The sequence below is a fragment of the Ipomoea nil genome, unplaced genomic scaffold, assembly GCF_001879475.1.
Source record: "Ipomoea nil cultivar Tokyo-kokei standard unplaced genomic scaffold, Asagao_1.1 scaffold3170, whole genome shotgun sequence".
Classification (NCBI taxonomy): domain Eukaryota; kingdom Viridiplantae; phylum Streptophyta; class Magnoliopsida; order Solanales; family Convolvulaceae; genus Ipomoea; species Ipomoea nil.
Genome location: NW_017619598.1, coordinates 3,380,005 through 3,390,978, shown reverse-complemented (window position 1 = coordinate 3,390,978; position 10,974 = coordinate 3,380,005).

Below are 10,974 nucleotides of genomic sequence, written 5' to 3'. Positions count from 1 at the left end.
TCAAGTAGAAGTTGGAAGTGATGATGAAATATCATCAATTGGGGCGGACAGTGCACTTTTGGAGGAGTTTAAAAGAGCACTTGAATGGAGAGCATGGAGATTAGGAGACCACAACATGTTGGCCGAATCAATAGGGCCGAATACCTTGGAAAGGGAAGAAATGGTGTTGAATTGGTTGGGCACACGTGATCTTGCCAAAGCTACCCGGCTTTCGGTGATTAATTCTTGCTTCTTGACCATGCTTGCTAAGAAGAAGAGAACCGAAAAGGGAGTGATGGTTGAAGCCACAACCGAAGAACCTTTAGGAGAGTTTGATCCAAACGATATTCACCGTGCCACCGCTATGTCTTTGGAGGATACCCGAAGAGGACCCGGAGAGGGATCCTTGGCAAGGAATGATGATGTAGGGCTCCCGGAGATTGATCCGTATCCTGCAAGTATCGGGGATGAAAATTTGAGTTTTGAGTCTTGTTTTCCACATCCCGTAATGGAGGTTACGGAGTCTATTCGTGAAGAAGGAAATGCACCAAGTCAAGGGGTTTCTTTAAATTTGGATGAGACAAGGAATTTGCCTACTTTGCCACCTTGCTATGAGTTTTATGATCAACACCATCCAAGGAACCGAAACACATTGCTTCTTTGCTACAACACCGAGGAAGCCGAACCCAACCTTGTTGACACAATGATCACCACACCAAGAGATGATTTTGCACACCCATTGCCGATTCCACATCAACCCGTTCAAAGTGAACAATTGCTCAATGCACAAGCCTTGAGAGAAGAAATTGTTGGGGATGTTTGTTGGGTAATAAGGTGGAAAATCCCAAAATAATAATAATCCTACGGAAAGATTAATATTATATGGGAAAACAGAAAATTGGGAAGGAAAAGATTGAGTGTTTGGGTAAAGGTTTAGCACGAGTTCGAACACGAAGTTCTTTTCCTTAAAACCTTATTTGCTACCTCCCACAAGTGCTAGGAGCGTTGTAGCCTAGGTTTCCCAGGATAAAACGTGCTACGATTCCTTGTTTAAGCACCTAAACAAGGAACCCGGCAAACAAAGCAAAGTAGAGAACACTAGTTGGTAAAGAAGAGAGTAGAAGCAGAGTTTTGGGAAGCTGAAAGCTACTGGAATTCCTTTCGTTTTTTTTTACTGTGTAAAATGCTACTGCTTCTACCTCTCTTTATATAGGGATGTTGGAGTGATAGCATTCAACATGGCCATTAAATTGGTGTTAAAACCAATTGTGTAACACCTGTAACGGTCACCACTAAGTAGGATTAAACTCAGAATTTAAAATTGGAATTAAAACAGTATTAATTCCGTAACAGATGAGTTTAATCTGTACAACAGGCTGAACTTTCGGGTTTCAGACCGTTGGGGTGCAGGTTCACACGAGAGCACATGGACCAGGCAACACGAGAGTACATCTCTCGTGTGCACTACTCTCGTGGTCACAGATGCACGAGAGTTGTGCTCTCGGTGCACCACAACCTCTCGTGCTACACACGAGAGTAGGTGCTCTCGGTTCGGTTCTGGCCGAACCAAGTGACTATACCAGATGGAAAATGATACCGAAGTTAGGCATAACGTAGCCCGCAAGGCCAGCCCATTTCCGGACGACATTCGTGCCCGCAGGTGCCGGCGCACGAGCCTTTTAGATGTCCTCTAGTTGGATTTTGATTTGCACCCCCCCCCCCCCCCCCCCCGCGCGAGAGAGCCTCTATGCTATACAATTCTAAAAGCTTGAAAAGAGCTCATGTATATAAGGGGGGCAAATCTTGTTTCCAAACCAATGTGGGACAAAGTCCTACATTTTCCCTTCATTTCCCAACTTAAATGGGTCTACTTTGAGAATCAATATCTCATTCACCCATTATCCGTTTTGAGCGTACAATATATCAATCTCTTCGTCTTACTACGAAGAATCCGAATCCACTTTGACCTGACCCAAATCGGAAGTGGACCCCACTGATAATTGTACCACAAAATAGCCACTTAATATGTCATTTTATGCCATTTTAAGCTAATTTTTCCAACAATCCCCCACATGAATGAAAATTGATTTTCGGGGGTAGTTTTAAAATGGAAACAACTGTGTTCAACGGTTGATCCCTGCATAGGATAGGTAGGGTCACACCCTTTGAACCTTCCCTCGTGAAGATACATTTACTCTACTGACTGTACGGTAGAACGCGATGTCTTTGAACCGACTGCCGTTTGTGTAGACGATGACATATCTCACACAGGAACCTCCCAACCATGCTTTGTTCTCATGATTGTGCCCATTTTGGTCGTGGGTCACCATTCCTGGTTCTGCAAGAGTTTGTGAAGAATTGTGCCCGTCAATTCTCCTTTGAAGCGACCCTCACTTCTCTCTCACATAGGTGATTCTTTCCCGAGTATCCCGCATACTCACATATGTCAACCGACATTCGAATCACTAAAGCATTTAACATGTTAACCTTGTGCGGGAGCCACTGTTTCTAACGAGGAGTGGTAGGGAATCCGAGACCCCCACAGTGACACGCTCCGTTCCATAATTTAGTTGTCCCATTGAACCTAGATGCCAGCTAGGTTGGGTGTCCACTATAGAACTTTATACCAAGGGCTTTAGACCCATTCCTCATCTCAACTTCTCCACAGCTACTCTACATAACCCTTTGGTTAGCGGATCCGCTATATTGTCTTCTGACTTTACGTAGTCAATCGAGACAACACCAGTTGTGAGAAGTTGTCTAATGGCATTATGTCTACGACGCACATGTCTAGACTTACCATTATACATATGATTCTGTACTCGTCCAATTGCAGCTTGACTATCGCAATGCACACACATTGGAGGTACAGGTCTTTCCCAATTAGGAATATCCTCTAAAAAATGGCGTAGCCATTCAGCCTCTTCACAACATTTGTCCAAGGCTATCAGCTCAGATTCCATCGTGGATCTAGCTATCACGGTCTGTTTAGAGGATTTCCATGCAACGGCTGCACCGGCTAGTGTAAACACGCAGCCACTCGTGGACTTGGAGTCCTTAATATCGGATATCCAGCTAGCGTCGCTATACCATTCAAGTACAGCAGGATATCTCCCATAGTGCAGTCCAAGGTCTCGAGTATACCTTAAGTATCTCAGAACCTTCACTATTGCCGTCCAGTGTATGGCACCGGGGTTACTCGTATATCTACTGAGTTTACTAACCGCAAAGGCAATATCCGGCCTAGTACAGCTCATTAGATACATCAAACTATCAATAACCTGAGCATATTCTACTTGAGAAATACACTCTCCGTGGTTCTTGGTTAGATGAACGCTTCGATCTAATGGCGTCCTAGTCCCTTGATGATTATCCTTGTTAAATTTTTCAACGATTTTATCAATATAATGTGATTGGCTTAACACCAGACCATCAGGTCTTCTAATGATTCTAATCCCGAGGATTAGATCAGCCAAACCCATATCCTTCATGTCAAATCTCGTATTTAACATGTTTTTGGTAGACTTGATCATTCGATCGTTACTACCAACGATGAGCATGTCATCTACGTATAAACAAAGAATGACATAACCGTCTCTCGTTTCCTTAACGTAGACACATTTGTCACTTTCGTTTATTTTAAACCCATTAGTTAACATCGCATGGTCAAACTTCTCGTGCCATTGCTTAGGCGCTTGTTTTAAACCATATAGCGATTTAACCAACTTACACACTTTCCTTTCTTGGCCCGGAACCACGAACCCTTCGGGTTGTTCCACATAGATTTCCTCATCTAGTTCGCCATTTAGGAAAGCGGTTTTAACGTCCATTTGATGAACTTCCAAATTCCGCAGCGCGGCTATAGCAAGTATCATTCTAATGGAATTTATTCTCGTCACAGGAGAATACGTGTCGAAGTAATCAAGGCCCTCGCTTTATATAGGGATGTTGGAGTGATAGCATTCAACATGGCCACTAAATTGGTGTTAAAACCAATTGTGTAACACCTGTAACGGTCACCACTAAGTAGGATTAAACTCAGAATTTAAAATTGGAATTAAAACAATATTAATTCCGTAACAGATAAGTTTAATCTGTACAACAGGCTGAACTTTCGGGTTTCAGACCGTTGGGGTGCAGGTTCACGCGAGAGCACATGGACCAGGCAACACGAGAGTACATCTCTCATGTGCACTGTGGTGCAACCCGAGAGTGCACTACTCTCGTGGTCACAGATGCACGAGAGTTGTGCTCTCGGTGCACCATAACCTCTCGTGCTACACACGAGAGTAGGTGCTCTCGGTTCGGTTCTGGCCGAACCAAGTGACTATACCAGATGGAAAATGATACCGAAGTTAGGCATTCTCGTGCTCTCGGTTCGGTTCTGGCCGAACCAAGTGACTATACCAGATGGAAAATGATACCGAAGTTAGGCATAACGTAGCCCGCAAGGCCAGCCCATTTCCGGACGACATTCGTGCCCGCAGGTGCCGGCGCACGCGAGCTCGGGCTTGATTTCAAGCCTTTTTGATGTCCTCTAGTTGGATTTTGATTTGCACCCCCCCCCTCCCCCCCGCGCGAGAGAGCCTCTATGCTATACAATTCTACAAGCTTGAAAAGAGCTCATGTATATAAGGGGGGAAAATCTTGTTTCCAAACCAATGTGGGACAAAGTCCTACATTTTCCCTTCATTTCCCAACTTAAATGGGTCTACTTTGAGAATCAATATCTCATTCACCCATTATCCGTTTTGAGCGTACAATATATCAATCTCTTCGTCTTACTACGAAGAATCCGAATCCACTTTGACCCGACCCAAATCGGAAGTGGACCCCACTGATAATTGTACCAAAAAATAGCCACTTAATATGCCATTTTATGCCATTTTAAGCTAATTTTTCCAACAATGTTAAGGCTATTGTACAAGGATCTTCGGGTGAATTGAATACAGAGATGGATGCAATGGACACAAAGCTTGATGGTTATCACAAGGATATGGTGGACCGTGCTCAACAATTGTTTAATAGGCAAGGCCTATTAAAAACCGAGATTGACACGGCAAAGCAAGAATTGAAGAATGATGTGATGAAATTGTTCAATGAAATGGGAAGACATGGTTCCGATACAACCGCAAGGCTTAAACTTTTGGAACAACAAGTGCAAGGTTTACTTCAACAATCCCGTATCAACTTGGATTTACTTGAAGGAGTTCGTGACAAGCAAAATTCTTCCACCGATAGCTTTCAAAGATTCATTAATGCTGCCGAAAAGGGGGAAGGATTGGCAAGTCATTTTGTACCACAAGCTTATGCTTATGCGTCGTCCCAACCGAGGGCTCCACGACCAAGATGACCACTTGTGGAACTTGTCCGACCATCAACAACACCTAGAAGCCGAGGGAGCATGATGGACTACTTTAAAGAAACTCGTCCTAGCTCGAGCTCAACTGCTCATGATGTGTTGCCACCAAGGCCGATTGCTCCAATGCCACAAATGCCGAAGCCAATTGCAACAAGGATACAAAAATTGCAAGAGCTTCAAACGGAGTTCGGACACCGGAATGACCAAATGAGTGATGGCCGAACACTTGACGAATGCATCTTTTGGCATGAAGCCGGAGTGTTGAAAGGGGAGAATATAAGAGAAGCTTATGGCAACTACATCATCGGACAAGTAGCCGCACCATATCAACACAAGGGCCTCGAGAAGGATTTCAAGAAGCTAAGAGAGTTCATCAACGCCAAGTTGAAAGGGAGGTAACAAGTTTGATTGACAAATCAATTTTTGGTGTATAATTTATTTTAGCTAGCACATTTCTTTTGTCATCTTATATATGCTAAGCTAAAATGGGTCCAAATTGCATGATGAAAATATTTCGTACCATACTAAGTGAGTCTTAGTTAATCTATTTATTTTGTGTTTATATCACAAGATTTTAAAATTGGACTTAGTAATTGCATGTGATGCGTATAATTGAGAAAATAAAATTCAAAGGGGGAAGAAAAATTAAAAGATAAAAATCAATACGCAACCCCGCGTTATAGTCTCAATATACGTTTAAGACCGTCCAAAATTAAAATCTCTAGGTCTTAAATTTGTTAAACCCGTCAATTGGCTAGTCGAAATAAAAGCGATTAAAAAGAAATTATTTTTCAAAATTGACAAAGCCAAAATGACTTGGGTATAAGTTTCGGCATCATCAAAAAGGGGGAAATTGTTAGGAATATATTGTAAATTTTGATGAGCCGAATGTATTTTTGAAAAATCAAGTAGTCTCCATTTTTTGTTCTATTTAAGTCAGTTAGAGTCTACGGAGTATGGTGCACCTATATCATGCAACCCACGTACAAGTTTGGAAGATCATAATTTGTTTTAAGAAGTTAAGCGGGATTATAGCTTAACAGAATTATGTTGCGAATAAGTCACTAAGAACCATGCTAGAGAAGTTGGAAGAAACACGTGTGAGCTATGCCAAATGATCCTAAGTTTGAATCTCAAGTGAAGCATTTTTAAGTTGCTCGGGAGACTAGCTTGGACCGTATGGGAGACTAGCCAACACCGTATGGGAGACTAGCTCAAGGTCAAGTATATTGGACCGTATACCTTGGACAGTATGGGAGACTAGCTCAAGGTCAAGGACCGTATACCTTGGACAGTATGGGAGACTAGCTCAAGGTCAAGTATATTGGACCGTATACCGTATGGGAGACTAGCTCAAAGTATACCAAACCGTATGGGAGACTAGCTCAAGGTCAAGTATATTGGACCGTATACCTTGGACAGTATGGGAGACTAGCTCAAGGTCAAGTATATTGGACCGTATACCGTATGGGAGACTAGCTCAAAGTATACCAAACCGTATGGGAGACTAGCTAAGAAAATGGAGACTAAGTAAAATGCACAAGTCTCACAAAAGCCATGCACCATATGGAGAAACACACCAAGTATGGTGGACCAAGCTTAAATTCGAAACATGAACAACTATGAAGTTTTTACAGAGGTTTCAGCTTATTATTTTACAAAGGATCATGAAGGAGAAAATTTTTACAGAGGTTCCAGCTTATTATTTTACAAAGGATCATGAAGGAGAAAATATCTGATATATTTTCATCTGAACATCAAGTTTTTACGGTGGAACCAGAGACGCTCGAAGAAGGATGATTCGCGGAGAAATTATTTTATACTCAAGCAAGAATCAGCAGATAAATTATTTGATCAACTTGACATGTCAGAGCATTTATGAAGGACAAGAAATATCAAGCTTGCCGCGCCGAACTTATTCAAATTTTGGAGGCTACAAAATTCAAGACACGGCAACGGGCAAATTATTCAAATCATCTGACAAAAGGAGAAAAGACATCTACCTAATATTTCAGATCAAGCTGACAATATCTTTTGATCAACTACAATTCAAAATGGACGATCGAGATCGAAAGATGATCAACGGGCAAATAGCTTTCACTAGCTATAAATTGTCCAAGCAGACTTGAAGACAAGTGATGTAGCAGTTCAGCAAGAAAAACCCCAAGTGATAGAGCAGTTCAACAACTTGAACAAGGGCTAAGACATACAAGCAAAATATACAAGCTATTTTTATTAGCCGAAAAGGGGGAAAACAGAGCTTCATAGAATAAAATTCAAGTCTGAGTGAGAGAGAAATTTTATTTCTTTGTAATATTCTCTACTGAGTGTAGAAAGAGGGCGGAGTAACTAGAGAGAGTGAAAAACCCTGGTTGAGTGTAGCTTTGTGCGTAGCACTCGTGGTGAAGGGCAGAGTAACAAGAGGAGCTTGTGAAAACCTTTGGAGGACGTAGCTTTGTGCGTAGTTCTCGTGGTGTAGGAGTACAGCTTGGTGCGAAGTATTCGGGAAGGCGGAGTAACAAGAGGAGCTTGCGAAAAACCTTGGAGGAGTGTAGCTTTGTGCGAAGCACTCGGAGAAGTGTCGGTGGACACTTATTCACTATTGTATCTGGGTGATCGAAGAATAGTGAATTTCCTCCTTGAAGTGAAAGGAGAAGAGTGGACTAGGAGGATTACACCACCTCTGAACCACTATAAACCTCTCTCTCTATTTACTTACTGCTCATACATTTCATGCATGCTTATTCTAACTGCGAACTAAACCGATTACGATTTATCGCATATCTTTATCTGTATGGGTTTGATAGTTCCCACGTTTGCATGCAAGCCAAACTTTACGTACATCATCTTTGAACCATATCAAGTGTTTATAACGTGTTGCATGTTTAGAATATCTCTTTGAGCACCGCACTTATAAGCATAACACTTTACCGCTACCTATTCCGCTGCACACTCTAAGTTGTTTATCTTGTTAATGCTTGTTACTTAGAGTTGAAATTACCAAAGTGTTATTTGCCTTGTCTGTTTTCGAAGAAAGTTGAAAAAGTTAGAGAAGTTTATTCACCCCCCCTCTAGACTTCTCGCCACCCTTTCGGGACCAACAGAAAGGAGATCCGACTTTTTGCTGTCGAAATGGGTGTGTAGGCATCTTGGTTTGTGTGTCGGCGACCATGTCGCCCAGAATAATTACTTGGCATATGATAGCGTGGGAGCCAACTAGTCACCCCTCGAAAGCGAGGCAATTGGCTTATTTTTGCTAATTTTCTTTAAATTCTTGCAGGTTAGAGCATATGAAGTAAGTTGTTGATTTTTACTAGTTATACTATTTTTACTAGGAGCCGTCAACTAACTTAGGATAGACAAACTAATTAGTCTGGACCATACCCACTTAGTGGGACGCATCTCACGAAGATGTTATTCACCCAATTGGTGTCTTAAATTTTGTAGGATTTTGAAATGCTAGGTGGTCGATCGGAGGATCAGATTCTACTTCTATTGTTTCCAAGTGCCAAAGATTAGAGCTTATAAGGAAGGTATGCACCTCGTGTGTTTTCTTTTAACTTAACTAGTTTTCGAGTTTTGTAGGATGATAAAAGTGCTCAATAGTCACCCTACAATCTCAACGCCGATTTAGGGGGCTCACCGAGGACCGCTTAATTTAACGGTTGCATCTAAAAGTACCACCACTTGAACGATCACACCCATTCAATGATGCATTGGATGAGGAGTAATGGTCGAAAGAAGGTTTGACTTTTAGAAGCGGTGAACTGGTTGGATAATATTTTTGAAATACTTTCTTGAGACATCGACTTCGCGAAATCTCAAGAAAGTGAGAGACTGGGTGATGGATAGTATAATGGGATGACCGGTTGGACTAGTCAACCAAAAAGGCATGGGCCACATGGACCAGCCCAAGAAAGTAATTGGATCAAGGTGGCCCTAAAAGGATACCCAGCACAAAGTAACTTAGGCAATCATTATTTCATGGACCATGGTCCACACATTTGTGTGTACCATAAATAAAAAGTACATTTTTAACATACTAAAATTACATTATTTGAAAGTACATGATATCAAATAATGTACTTTTAGTATGTTAAAAATATACTTTTTATTTATGGAACACACAATAATTTGCCCAACTTAGGAGTTTAATAAGAATTGGATTTAGTATTCATAATGTAATAAAAATTGGAGTCATTATTCATAATGTAACAAGGACTCCCAATATGAGGGCAGTCTAGCATTTCTATTCATTGTAGGGCTTCTAGACCAAAATATGTATAAATAGACCCCCATACATGGGGAGAGGGGTAACAATCTTTACTACTCACAAGCAATATCTATATTTTTCACAAGCAATATTTATATTTTTCTCATACACTCGTTATTTTAAGGTTTTGTTGCCAGTCGTGACTACCAAAAGTCATAAAACCAACACCTACAAAGAATAAAACATCGATTCTCAGTAAAACCTGAGTTATTTTCTGAATAACATACATGCACGCAGGTGTCAGTCTGGCATGGCCTTGGGCATATGCAGGTTGGACCCTTGCCCAGGGCCCACCACCCTATCTCATTACTTTTTATATATACTATAGAAGCTTCGTATAATTATTTAATGTACATTAATGTTATTGAAATCTATGTTGTTTTAGTTGGTAAGACTCATTACTTTTATTCTCATGGTCAAAGGATCGAACCCCTCATATGCTCCCTACTTCAGAAGATGAATTTAGGAATATTATTAATTTGTATTAAAATTATAACTTATGAAATTTATTTCTATTTCTAATTTGTATTTTTTAAAATTTAATGTGTAACTTTGTTTTTTTAATTACTTTTTTATAATTATAGTGAGATTTATAATATATATTGATTTGTGGTTCATATCAAATTTTGAATCTATTTTTATTTGAGTAATTTACTAATATTTAGAATATGTGTTATTTTGTGAACTTTATAATGAGTTGTGTATATGTAATATATTTTGTGATTTTGTTATGAAAAACATATTTTAAAATATAATTTAGTTTTTTTTAATGAATTATTTAGTCAATGGAGTTTATAATCTAGATTCTAGATCGAAAAGCTTGAAATTGTTCAATTCCAACTAAAAAAGTGTTTTTTGATATGTGTATATAAAATTATTAAAAACTTGTGAATTTTATTTCAAGTTATTTGATATTAGCAGTTTTTTTCTTATTTAATTTAAATTTTAATTATAAAAATATATATTAATTTAATATAAGGTTCATTTTTATTACTATGCCCTGAACCTATAAAATGATAGGACCAGCATCAGTGCAGACAAGTAAAGTCTTTTCACATTTGTGGATTATATGGAGTTATTTCAGAATTAATTCTCCCCACCCAAGATAATAGCTAATGTGGGAAGAATTATTTGAGAAATAATTCTCCTGCAAATGAAAGGAGAATTCAGAAATGGTGGAACCCACCGCAAAAAGTAAAATGAAGCACCACTGGTAACAGCCATGCACGCACAGCGGGCGCGTGAAGTCTGGCGCGTCAGGCGCGCCTGACAGTCTTAATTATTATTTTTTGTTAAAAAAAAAAATTTAATTTTCCTTTTTTTTTTTCCTTTTTTTCTCTCCCCTCCTATCTTCTCTTTC